This window comes from Lolium perenne, chromosome 7 (assembly GCF_019359855.2).
Source record: "Lolium perenne isolate Kyuss_39 chromosome 7, Kyuss_2.0, whole genome shotgun sequence".
Classification (NCBI taxonomy): domain Eukaryota; kingdom Viridiplantae; phylum Streptophyta; class Magnoliopsida; order Poales; family Poaceae; genus Lolium; species Lolium perenne.
Window position 1 is genome coordinate 252144126 of NC_067250.2, and position 14000 is coordinate 252158125.

Here is a 14000-nt window from a genome sequence, read left to right on the forward strand (position 1 = left end):
TTTTTTTTTTTGGCCACAGATCCGAGAATTTTGTGGCTCTGATACCAAATGTGGTGTTCCTACTCTTGATTAACTGAATAAGGGTGGTTGGATACAAGGTTTTCCTCAGCGTCACGCTGGGATGTTCAGAATCAGCGACTGCGTCGCGAGAAGGAGGAAGGGAAAAGTTCCAACAGGAACGATAATAATTAGATTACAACTCAATGAATGGTTCTTCTTGTTGGCTCCAGCTATTACTACTGTCCCTCATCTCATGTCTGGGGTTTCACTGGGCTTGGGCCTTCGCTGCACGATGGGCTTCGCGTATCCGTTGGCGTTCGTCCGTGCGTCGCTTGCTCTTGATGGCGTCGACCAGTAGTTGGGTCGTGACAGCACGCTGGCAAGACAGGAGCAGCGGAAGAAACACCATCAAAATACATGCCGGAAGATGTAGACTTTCTTTTTTTTGGTTTTTTTTTTGCTGGATCGGGTCAACTCCCGATCAGATCGAACACAGGCACGAAGCGCTCTGGGACGAAGTGCTCGACACGGGCTGGAACTGCCGGGAACGGGAGGGTTGAGAGGACGCAGCAGCCGGTGAGGAGGCGACGGCCGGCGGAGGCGGCAGCCGGGACTGGCAGGGGAGGCAGCCGGAAAGAGGACGAGGTGGAGCGGCTGGGAGGTGGGGCGGTGGCCGGCGAGGAGGCGGCGGCTGGCAACGAGGCTGACAGCTGGGACGAGCCGAGGCGGCGGCCGGCGGCTGTCAGCTGGGATGAGCCGAGGCGACGGCCGTGAGGAGAGAGATGGCCGGGACGAGCCACGGGAGGACGAGTTGCAGCGTTCCAAAAAAATTAGCCTAACCCTAATTTCGCCATAATACCATGTTAGAGAATATGCAACTTGTATTTCGCGGGCCAAGGGTCACAATATATAGTACATGTACAGGTGACAAATATACAAGAAAACCCGCTAACTACTGAGGAAAATACAAAATATAAATATCTCTCTAACACATACCATTTGAAACGGGTAGCATCGTTATGGAAATTTTCCAGAGCTTATTCTTCAATCAAGTTGCTCTACCACTGGTCAAGTCATGTGCATTCTTCTGCAGGCAACTTGCTCTGCCGTCAGGTTAATGGAGTGGGTACGAAGGCTTACAGTCCAGTGACCTTTCACTCTGTTAAGTCCCAAAAAATATGTAACCACTTAGCTTCAAAATGGTTTAGAATAATAAAATAACAGTCCAATAGTTTTATGGGTCCCAGTTTTGTCTTTAGGGAAACTTGCTATATGAAAGATTTAGCAACCTATCAAATCTCAACAAGCTAGCTTCTCCCGCCCCTCGAGAGCAATGTGTTTATTATTCTCCAAGATGGAGCTTAGAGCATTTCCACCGGCGGCCTCCAAATAGGCGCCGGCAGGGGCGCCGGCACTGCCGTATGGAGGGCGTCGGCAGAGCATCCTCTATTTGGGGATGCTGCTCCCACACCGGCGCCTTAGACCGGCGGCCCCGATAGATTTAGAAAGTTAAATTCAAATTTTGAAAACGATATTCATACGAAGTTTGAACGAAATTTGTACAAATTTAACGCGAATTCAAACTAAAAAAACTTAAAAAAAACATCTAGCGGCGCTGGGAGTCGAAGGTGCTGAAGTCCAGGTCATCGCCGTCGTTGCTGGATGGCCCGAAGGACCAGCTGTCGTCCTCGTCGGCCTTCTCCTCCTTTGGCGCCGACAGCTCCGATGGTCCAGCGAGGTCGACGTAGTTGGCGCCGTGGTCCCTGGCGGACCACACCGCCGCCTGCCGCGGGTCCAGCGTAATTGAAAGTGCATGGAGCCCCCATGTGTGGTTTTGGTAATTAATGACAATCCCTATGGACTAATGTTTGCATTGAGTTATATTTGTAGGAGTTGTCCATATGCATTTCTTGAACCATTTGTTGGCTTCAAGGTTGCAATAAGAAGAAATTGATGAAGGATATCAAGTGTCAAGTATGTCTTGAAGATGAAGATGAAGTGAGCCCTCAAGTTACTTCAAGACATCAATATGATGAAGAATGAAGAATGAAGTGCAAGTTCAAGATGAGCCAACTCGAAGAGTTCATAAGCTTGAAGCTGGCCATGGAGAAATGAAGTGCAAGTTCAAGATGAGCCATCTCGAAGAGATCCTTTGCTTGAGTCTTGCCATCCATATGGTGATCATGGATATGTGAAGATGCGCCGAAGAAGAAGCTCTCCCATGGTGGATTATGCGGGAGCAATCCACATGGTGGTCATGGTTATGTGAAGATGTGCCGAAGAAGAAGCTCTCCCATGGTGGATTATGGGGGAGCAATCCACAAGACTTCGTCAAGCAAGCACAAGCAAGAAAGGCGTTCCATCTTGTTGAGGTCAAGATCATCGTCATCGAGCTCAAGTGGAATGCGCAAGTATAAGGTTTGCTCTTGATAGGGTTTCTTTCTCACCGGTCTCATAGTGTAGTTGGAGACCGGTTTATAGTTTAGTTGCCGTACTATCAAGAGGGCTCTCGAGTGAGTAACTCGATCGTATCGTTCGGAGAGAGCTCAAACCGTTGCATCCTTGCATCATCTTTCTTGGTTGTTATTTGGATCTTACCCATGTGATGTTTTAGAGCTTGTGCTTATTCTCATGACAAGCTCATAGATCACTTGTTGCGTTTTCGAGTTTGGTGTTTTTCTCGGTTTCTCATGTTGAGGTATTGCACCTCTAAAAATAATAGAAAATCACCCCCACTGTTTTCCATATTTCCTCAAAATTGTTGGGTAGCTCTTGTCGTCCTCTTTCCAACAAAATTGGTTTCGCTTAAATCTGAGTTTCCTAACTCAACTTATTGCATTTTCGAGGTTGGAGGTTTTACCGGTTTGTCTTTTGCTCCTGGCGGAAGTTCCGGCCTCTTCTGGCGGAAGTTCCGCGCAGATGCTTCTCTCAGCAGATCTCAGCGCCCCTCACGTTGAAGCTCGTCGTTCGCTGGCCGGAAGTTCCGGTGCTATTGGCCGGAAGTTCCGGTCAGCGGAACTTCCGCCCAACTTCCGGGCAAGTTCCGGAAACATCGTTTTTACTCGCAGTTAGTTCCAGTATGGTTTTCGCGCTTTTCCGAAAGAAGGCCGGAACTTGGCCGGAACTTCCGGTCACCGGAAGTTCCGCCCACACTCAGTCCATCAGCTGCTCAGGTGCGAAGGGATCCAGCCGGAACTTTCGGCCCCTGTGGCCGGAACTTCCGGTGTTACTCTGAATCGTGCATAACGGTCAGATCTGGAGCCCCTTCTCATATAAATACCTTTCTTCCCCATTGGAACAGGGTGCCTCTCTGACTCTCTCTCTCCTCCATTGTTGAACTGGAGAAGCTTGCTCTATCTCTCAATCCCTCCATGATTCTTGCCCCCATTTGAGGGAAAAGAGGGAGGAGATCTAGATCTACATCTTGACCAATCAAATCCCTCTGTTTGTGAGTGGAATTCACTAGATCTAGATCTTGGAGAAATTTGGTGTTCCTCCTCCTATTTGTTCTTCCTCTCTTATTCCCCCGATAGCTTTTGTAGCTTTGTTGGAATTTGAGAGAGAAGGACTTGAGCATCTTTGTGGTGTTCTTGCCATTGCATTTGGTGCATCGGTTTGAGTTCTCCACGGTGATTCGTGGTGGTGAAAGCAAGAAGGTTGTTACTCTTGGGTTCTTGGAACCCTAGACGGATTCTAGGCCTTTGTGGCGATTTGTTGGGAGCCTCCAATTAAGTTGTGGATGTGTGCCCCAATCTTTGTGTAAGGCCCGGTTTCCGCCTCGAAGGAAATCCCTTAGTGGAACCGTGACCTAGGGCTTTGTGGCGAGGGTCACCGGAGATTTAGGTGAGGCGCCTTCGTGGCGTTCGGTGTGTGGTGTGAGTACCGCATCTTGGGGTGAGGCCTTTGTGGCGTTGGTGTGCATCGAGCAACCACACCTCAAGGTGAGCCTCTTGTGGCGTTCGGGAGCACTAAGCAACCGCACCTCTCCACCGGAGATTAGCACTCGCAAGAGTGTGAACTCCGGGATAAATCATCGTCTCCCGCGTGCCTCGGTTATCTCTATACCCGAGCTCTTTACTTATGCACTTTACCTTGTGATAGCCTTCGTGCTTGAAGTTATATATATCTTGCTATCACATACTTGCTTGTATTGCTTAGCATAAGTTGTTGGTGCACATAGATGAACTCTTGCTTAGAATAAGTTGTTGGTGCACATAGGTGAACCATAGTATATAGGCTTTGGGCTTGACAAAGTAAACGCTAGTTTTATTCCGCATTTGTTAAGCCCATCTCGTAAAAGTTTTTAAATCGCCTATTCACCCCCCCCCCCCTCTAGGCGACATCCGTGTCCTTTCAGTAATGTGCCGGTAGTCTTCGTCGACGGAGCGGCCGACCATGAACTGTAGGGCGGGGAACTCCCCGTCATCGCCGTCGCCACGGAGGGCCGCCTGCGCCTCGGCCTCCTTCTCCCACCATTTCTTCTTCGCCGGTGGAAGTGATGGCGAGGCCGCGGCATCCTCCTCCTTGACGCGGGGGCGGCGGCCCAACCCCGTGGTCCGACGGGCCGGAGCAGAGGACGCGTGCCTCGCCTCGTCACGGATGACGATGCTTCCGGAAGGAGGCGCGGGCGCGGCCGAGCACGTGCGCGCGAAGGCAGACAACGATCCGGTGCGCGAGCTTTCGAACGCCGTGGTCCTTTCCGGCGCCCTTTGCAGTGTCGGAGCCGGCGCCATACACACCGCCTGCGGGAAGTACACCGGGTCCCGTTGCATGTCGCCGCGGACGCGCTGGCGGAAGCCGTACTGGCGGAGCGTATTGTCGACATCGTGGCCGTACCACCAGGCACGGCGGCCGACGGTGTTGAAGCGGCCGCTCGAGCGGTTGGCCGTCCGCGCGAGCTCAACGGGGCGCAGTGCCCAGGACGGTTGGCCTGGTCAGGTCAATGGAGTGGGTACGGAGGCTTAGAGCATCTCCAGCCGCGTCCCCCAAAGCGTCCCCCAAAGCAATTTGGGGCGCGCCGGACCAAAAAAGCGTTCCAGCCGCGTCCCCCAAAGACCATTTTTGTCCGGCGTGCCCCGATACGGTGTCCGGCGCCCCGAGCCCGTCCCACAGGGGATGCTCCGGGCACGCCGGACACAACGAAAAGCGAGGCGGGGAGTGGCGGGGCCGACCCGTCAGCGGCACAGTTAATTTTAACCTAACCGTCGCCTACCTCGCGACGGAAGTTATACGCGCGCAGTGACACACGGCGGCATCTTTGCCTTAATGGCGACGGAGGGGCAGGCGAGACGTCTCGTCGGTGCTGCGCAGCCTCCACGCGTCGCCGGCGTTTGCACGCCACCTCCCGTTCCCGCACGATCTTCCCGCCTCTTCTCGCCTGTTCCCGCGCTTTCTTCCCGACGCCGACGTCTATAAAAGGTCTCCCGCCTCAATGGTAGCCACCACATAGTAGGGATACGTAGCATAGAAAACAAAAAATTTCCTACCGCGAGAACACAATCCAAGCCAAGATGCAATCTAGAAGATGGGAGCAACGAGGGGATGAACGAGACTAACCCTTGAAGATTTCCAAAGCCTACAAGAGAAGGCTCTCGTTGCTGCGGTAGACGATCACTTGCCGCTTTCAAAAGCGCGTAGAAGATCTTGACGGTGCCACAATCGGGCAGCACCTCCGTACTCGGTCACACGTTTGGTGTTGATGAAGACGACGTCCTTCTCCCCATTCCAGCGGGCAGCGGAAGTAGTAGATCCTCATCGGAATCCCGACACCATGACGGCGTGGTGGCGGTGGTGGTGGAGAACTCCAGCAAGGCTTCGCCTAAGCGTATGCGGGAGAAGTGGTGGAGGAGGAGAGGCTAGGGTTTGGGAGAGGGGGTGGCTAGGGCGCCGGCCATGGGCAGCCCTAGGTGGTGCGGCCAAGAGTGGGCAGCCCCCTCCCTCTCCTCCTCATTATATAGGTGGAAATCCCCAAGTGTTGGTATCCAAGTCTTCGAATAAGACCCGAAACCAAAACCTTCCATAGGGACAAAACCTACCCAAGGGGGGAATCCCACTCAAGGTGGGACTCCCACCCCTTCCTTGGGGGGTTGGCCGGCCACCCTTGGGGAGTCCACCTTGGACTCCTCCCCTTTAGGGTTGGCTGGCCATACAAGGTGGAGTCCCTCCGGGACTCCACTTTCCATGGTGATTTCTTCCGGACTTTTCTAGAACCTTCTAGAACCTGCCATAAATGCACCGGATCATTTCCAAACTTGGAATATGACTTCCTATATATGAATCTTATTCTCCGGACCATTCCGGACCTCCTCGTGATGTCCTGGATCCCATCCGAGACTCCGAACAAAACTTCGAACTCCATTCCTTATTCCATATCTACTTAAACGACATCAAACCTTAAGTGTGTCACCCTATGGTTCGTGAACTATGTAGACATGGTTGAGACCTCTCTCCGACCAATAACCAATAGCGGGATCTGGAGATCCATAATGGCTCCCACATATTCAACGATGACTTAGTGATCGAATGAACCATTCACATACGATACCGATTCCCTTTGTCACGCGATATTTTACTTGTCCGAGGTTTGATCATCGGTATCTCTATACCTTGTTCAACCTCATCTCCTGACAAGTACTCTTTACTCGTACCGTGGTATGTGGTCTCTTATGAACCATTCATATGCTTGCAAGCTATTTAGACGACATTCCACCGAGAGGGCCCAGAGTATATCTATCCGTCATCGGGATGGACAAATCCCACTGTTGATCCATATGCCTCAACTCATACTTTCCGGATACTTAATCCCACCTTTATAACCACCCATTTACGCAGTGGCGTTTGATGTAATCAAAGTACCTTTCCGGTATAAGTGATTTACATGATCTCATGGTCAAAAGGACTAGGTAACTATGTATCGAAAGCTTATAGCAAATAACTTAATGACGTGATCTTATGCTACGCTTAATTGGGTGTGTCCATTACATCATTCACATAATGACATAACCTTGTTATTAATAACATCCAATGTTCATGATCATGAAACTATGATCATCTATTAATGAACAAGCTAGTTATACAAGAGGCTTACTAGGGACTCCTTGTTGTTCACATAACACACATGTATCAATGTTTCGGTTAATACAATTATAGCATGGTATGTAAACATTATCATAAACACAAAGATATATTATAATAACCATTTTATTATTGCCTCTTGGGCATATCTCCAACAGTCTCCCACTTGCACTAGAGTCAATAATCTAGTTTACATATGTAAAGATATTACACCTTGGCCTTCCGGTGTTTTATCATGTTTTGCTCACGGGAGAAGTTTTAGTCAACGGATCTGACATGCTCAGAAACGTATGTATTTTGCAATTCATTTGCGTCTCAACGCATCACTCATTTTCTAAATGAGTCCGCATTAAATATGTTTGGTCTTCTGGTGGAACCTTAATTCTGCGGTCTGAAATATGTCACTAATATTGTCATACACAATATAGTTTCAAAGTTCTGACACTATCGGAACTACACCAAGCTCAAAGAACCTCTTGACTTAACATCCTCAGTCATTGTCAAAACAATGACATATTCTGCCTTCGTTTGTAGAATCCGTCACAACATTTAGAACTCATCTAAATCTAGCATAGACAAATTCTAGCTCATTGTGCTACCTTTTAAACAACACTTAGCCTAATTTGAGATTGAAATTTTATTTTTATATGTGACCAAACTAATATCGGTGCAACACCTTACAGCGATTTGTTTGTCATTACTCATACAAAACTATATATCCTTGGTTCTTCTAAAGTACTCAGGGATATTCTTACTGTTTATCCAATGATCATCACATGAATCATTCTGGTATATGCTCCTAACCATTTAGAGCATAGGACATCTGATATTGTACATATTATTCGTGATCTAAAATCACTCATGTGTTTTTACTCATTGAGTGTCAAATACACTCAAGTCTTGTAAAACCTTCACATGAAAAGAACACCTTCTTTATATTGAACTACTTCAATATTCATTCTATGTATTTTTTAACTAAAACTTTTATGTGTTTCAATCCATCTTCATAGATCTTGACACTAAATATGTTTCAGTTCATATCCTTTCATTGAAGTTTAATTCTCAATGAAACCTTTTTAATCAATTATATAATTACATTATTTATAATCAACGATATGTCACCTACATAAAGTATTACAAATATGTCTCAGCGCTCCCACTTAATTTCTTGCAAATGCAAGCCTCTTCATCATCTCTGATGAAATCATAACTCTTTGATCATTTCATCCGGTGAAGATTCCAACTCCGCAATACTCACTTCATCCAATTGAAGTTTGTATTCCTATCTAGTATTCTACGGACTAGCAAAACTCTTGGTTGTATCTTGTATACACCTTTAATACACACTTCTGTTAAGTAATATATTTTGCCATCCTACTAACAGATCTCATAAAAGAAATATGTAGTGATTACTAGAATAATCCATATAGACTATTGCTACGGAAGATCTAATCTTATCGTAGTCAACTCTTTGAACTTTGTCGTAAACAACTTTTCGACAAGCCTAGCTTCTTTAAGGACATTTCATCCAAGTCTATCAATTTCATAGATTTATTTACTTCCAAAAAGTATTCATCTATCTTGGATTTCATGGCGTATAGCTATTTTAACGGAGTCAGGGCCCATCATAACTTCTTTGTTTGTAGTTGATTTATCATTGTTCAAAATCAATCCTTTGTTCACAAATCATTTATTTGATCACAAAGTAAACCATACCTACAAGGTTCAATATGTACTTCGATCTCCATGACTAAAACACTTTGTAGTCATGAGAGCTATGATCATCGTGACCGCTTCCGGAACCAATTCCAATGCTGCGCTACTCTGATCATTATGCTCAGGTTCATAAACCTTATCAAGTTCTATTGTCCTCCCACTCAAATACTTCGCTAGAAAACAATTTCTTGGAAATAAGCAAGTAACATTAACAAACACTTTTGTCTTTTACTTTATAGTAAAAAGAATTCCCAATCAATTCTTTGGGATAACCAACAAAGACATTCATCCGATTTTGGTTGTAAACTTATTTATCTTATGCTATGCATACCCAAATTTAAGAAAGGACTATTAGGGTTCATACCCATGCCATAACTCGTATGGTGTCATTTCAACGGATCATGATGATGCTCTATTCAGTGTAAAAACGGTAGTCTCTAAAGCATAATCCACAAAAATATAATGGCTTCATTTTGTTTTATCTCATCATTAATCCAACAAGGTTTGGATACGTCTCTCGGATACTTCATCATCACTATGATACTCCAAGAAATGTGAGTTGTAGAACAACTTCATAACTCTCTTAGATGTTCGCTAAAACTCGTAATTCAAATATTTCCACTATGATCTAATCATAGATATTTGACTTTTCTATTACGATGATTTCCACTTCATGCTGAAATTTATTTGAATCTATTCAAATGTTTCAAACTTCTTCCTTATCGAATATATCCACATATATATACTCAATTCATTGTTGGAAGTTTTCATGAAGTAGAAGAATCTCCCGCACACAACTATGCCCAGTGAACCACATATATCATCATGTATGTTTCCACTAAGTTAGTTTCCCGTTCAACTCTTGGCCTATGAACGGTATTTCAGTCATTCTCTTTAGAAAAGATTTGCAAGTGCCAAAAGATTCAAAAATCGAATGACTCTAAAATTCCATTTGCATGGAGTTCCTTCATGCGTTCCTTTCTAACATGACCTAAATGGCGGTTCCACAAATAAGTGGAATTCAAATCATTTGCCTTATGGCATTTTAGCGTCAGTGTTATGTATGTGTGTTTCACCATTAAGATTTATAATAACTTATCTATCGTACATGGAGTAATGTCATAATTTGAACAACTCATTGTTTTTATTTGACCAGAGCATAATAACAATTATTAAGTTCTTTATTATAAATTCTAAGGGCTAGATAGAATGCCAACGACGAACATAATAACACTTTATTTTTGTTCCAGACGTGCATTCCTATCATATTCCTTGTCAGTCACTTAGGCCATTGTATTCTTGTATTGCGTTGTTTTGTATGACACTTCATACCAACCAATATGGTACAAATACCCAAGAATTTCATTGTGTGACCAAACAAGGAATACATCCATAACATGTATATCATTTATATACACCTGAGCTAGACTTTCTAGTCTTTTCTTTTCTTTCTGCCAAAATATCTTTTGTAGTTTCTCTTTTAGCTTTCCTCATTATTCAGAAAAACACTTTAACATCATTAACTTCTAGGTTTGTTGGTCAAATACCAATAACCTTGAGGTTCTTACTTTGAAGTTGATCATCATATGACAAATGTTTCAGATTTCACTATTAGTAACTTTGTAATATGATGAACAATTTCACTCATAATTTTATCCATCATATCATGACGACTTTTCCGAGACCATGTCTGTACATGCTAGGCCCGTAAAGTTTAACCTCAGTATTCGCATGTGCAAATCTGGCTTGCACCCGTTGTATGCACACGTAGAATCTATACCTTAGTATCCGGAACGACGAGTCTTTAGCAACGGTGCATACTAAGGACGATCACTTCATGGATATGCGAATATCGTTAGTGCCCCAATAGTTGGAGGATTGGGACGCCTTGCGTCTTCAACCTTCGTACATTCCTATAAAACTTATGAGTTTATGTAGTCTCACTATATTATATTCTATCATCTTGCAATAGGGTCTTAGATATCACATATATCTCATACCTTGCTTATTTCTGAAAACTAAATTTTCAGCTCCTTACTTTTTCAAACAGATTTGAACTTCAAGTTTCATGGAGACAAGATAACTTTAGGTACTAATTGAAATCATAGCTCTTTGAATCAACAATGTGAGGTTTACTAAAAGTTTGCAATAGGACTTAATCATTTCTTGATTCTTTAACAATACGGTACCAGTCCGTAAAGTTTCTTGTCAGATTTTAACAGTATTTCTATCTCAATTACAAGACTAGCGCTTGGTAGAAAAACGGATGCCAATACTACAAATTAATTCAAAATACTACTTAGACTATGTTTATGATAATTAGTTCATGTTTTAATCTAATTACTAATGAACTCCCACTTAATACAACATCCCTCATAGTTGTTAAGTGGTACACGATCCAAATCCACTACACCAAAACCGATCATCACGTGAGATGATGTAGCTTCAATGGTGAACATCAACATGTTGATCATATCATCCATATGACTCGTGTTCAACCTTTCGGTTTCCGTTGTCCCAAGGCCATGTCTGTACATGCTAGGCTCGTCAAGCAAACCCAAGTATTTCGCGTGTGCAGCATGGCTTACACCCGTTGTATGTGAACGTTGAGTCTATCACATCCGATCATCACGAGATGCTTCGAAACGACGAACTATATCAACGGTGTATACGAGGGGAGAACACTTTATTATCTTGATATTAATGTGAGGGATCATCTTATAATGCTACCGTCGCGTTCTAAGCAAAATAAGATGCATAAAGGATTAACATCACATGCAATTCATATGTGATATGATATGGCCCTTTAGTCTTTGCGCCTTTGATCTTCATCTCCAAAGCATGGACATGATCTCCATCATCAACGGGCATGATCTCCATCATCGTCGGCGTAGCGTCAAGGTCCATGGCACCGTCTTCATGGTTGTTTACCGCATGTAGCAACTATTACAACTACTTTGAAATAATACTCAACATGAAATATAAAGACAACCATAAGGCTCCTGCCGGTTGCCACAATACAATAATGATCATCTCATACATATTCATCATCACATCATGGCCATATCACATCACCAAACCCTGCAAAAACAAGTTAGACGCCTCTAATTGGTTTGCATATTTTACGTGGTTTAGGGTTTTCGAGTAAGATCTAATCTACCTACGAACATGAACCACAACGGTGATACTAGTGTTGTCAATAGAAGAGTAAATTGAATCTTCACTATAGTAGGAGAGACAGACACCCGCAAAGCCACTTATGCAATACAAGTTGCATGTCGAGCGTGGAGCAAATCTCATGAACGCGGTCATGTAAAGTTAGCCCGAGCCGCTTCATCCCACTATGCCACAAAGATGCAAAGTACTCAAACTAAAGACAACATAAGCATCAACGCCCACAAAACCATTGTGTTCTACTCGTGCAACCATCTATGCATAGACACGGCTCTGATACCACTGTAGGGATACATAGCATAGAAAACAAAAAAATTCCTACCGCGAGAACGCAATCCAAGCCAAGATGCAATCTAGAAGATGGGAGCAACGAGGGGATGAACGAGACTAACCCTTGAAGATTTCCAAAGCCTACAAGAGAAGGCTCTCGTTGCTGCGGTAGACGATCACTTGCCGCTTTCAAAAGCGCGTAGAAGATCTTGACGGTGCCACAATCGGGCAGCACCTCCGTACTCGGTCACACGTTCGGTGTTGATGAAGACGACGTCCTTCTCCCTGTTCCAGCGGGCAGCGGAAGTAGTAGATCCTCCTCGGAATCCCGACAGCACGACGGCGTGGTGGCGGTGGTGGTGGAGAACTCCAGCAAGGCTTCGCCTAAGCGTATGCGGGAGAAGTGGTGGAGGAGGAGAGGCTAGGGTTTGGGAGATGGGGTGGCTAGGGCGCCGGCCATGGGAAGCCCTAGGTGGTGCGGCCAAGAGTGGGCAGCCCCCTCCCTCTCCTCCTCATTATATAGGTGGAAATCCCCAAGTGTTGGTATCCAAGTCTTCGAATAAGACCCGAAACCAAAACCTTCCATAGGGACAAAACCTACCCAAGGGGGGAATCCCACTCAAGGTGGGACTCCCACCCCTTCCTTGAGGGGTTGGCCGGCCACCCTTGGGGAGTCCACCTTGGACTCCTCCCCTTTAGGGTTGGCTGGCCATACAAGGTGGAGTCCCTCCGGGACTCCACTTTCCATGGTGATTTCTTCTGGACTTTTCTAGAACCTTCTAGAACCTGCCATAAATGCACCGGATCATTTCCAAACTTGGAATATGACTTCCTATATATGAATCTTATTCTCCGGACCATTCCGGACCTCCTCGTGATGTCCTGGATCCCATCCGAGACTCCGAACAAAACTTCGAACTCCATTCCTTATTCCATATCTACTTAAACGACATCAAACCTTAAGTGTGTCACCCTACGGTTCGTGAACTATGTAGACATGGTTGAGACCTCTCTCTGACCAATAACCAATAGCGGGATCTGGAGATCCATAATGGCTCCCACATATTCAACGATGACTTAGTGATCGAATGAACCATTCACATACGATACCGATTCCCTTTGTCACGCGATATTTTACTTGTCCGAGGTTTGATCATCGGTATCTCTATACCTTGTTCAACCTCGTCTCCTGACAAGTACTCTTTACTCGTACCGTGGTATGTGGTCTCTTATGAACCATTCATATGCTTGCAAGCTATTTAGACGACATTCCACCGAGAGGGCCCAGAGTATATCTATCCGTCATCGGGATGGACAAATCCCACTGTTGATCCATATGCCTCAACTCATACTTTCCGGATACTTAATCCCACCTTTATAACCACCCATTTACGCAGTGGCGTTTGATGTAATCAAAGTACCTTTCTGGTATAAGTGATTTACATGATCTCATGGTCAAAAGGACTAGGTAACTATGTATCGAAAGCTTATAGCAAATAACTTAATGACGTGATCTTATGCTACGCTTAATTGGGTGTGTCCATTACATCATTCACATAATGACATAACCTTGTTATTAATAACATCCAATGTTCATGATCATGAAACTATGATCATCTATTAATGAACAAGCTAGTTATACAAGAGGCTTACTAGGGACTCCTTGTTGTTCACATAACACACATGTATCAATGTTTCGGTTAATACAATTATAGCATGGTATGTAAACATTATCATAAACACAAAGATATATTATAATAACCATT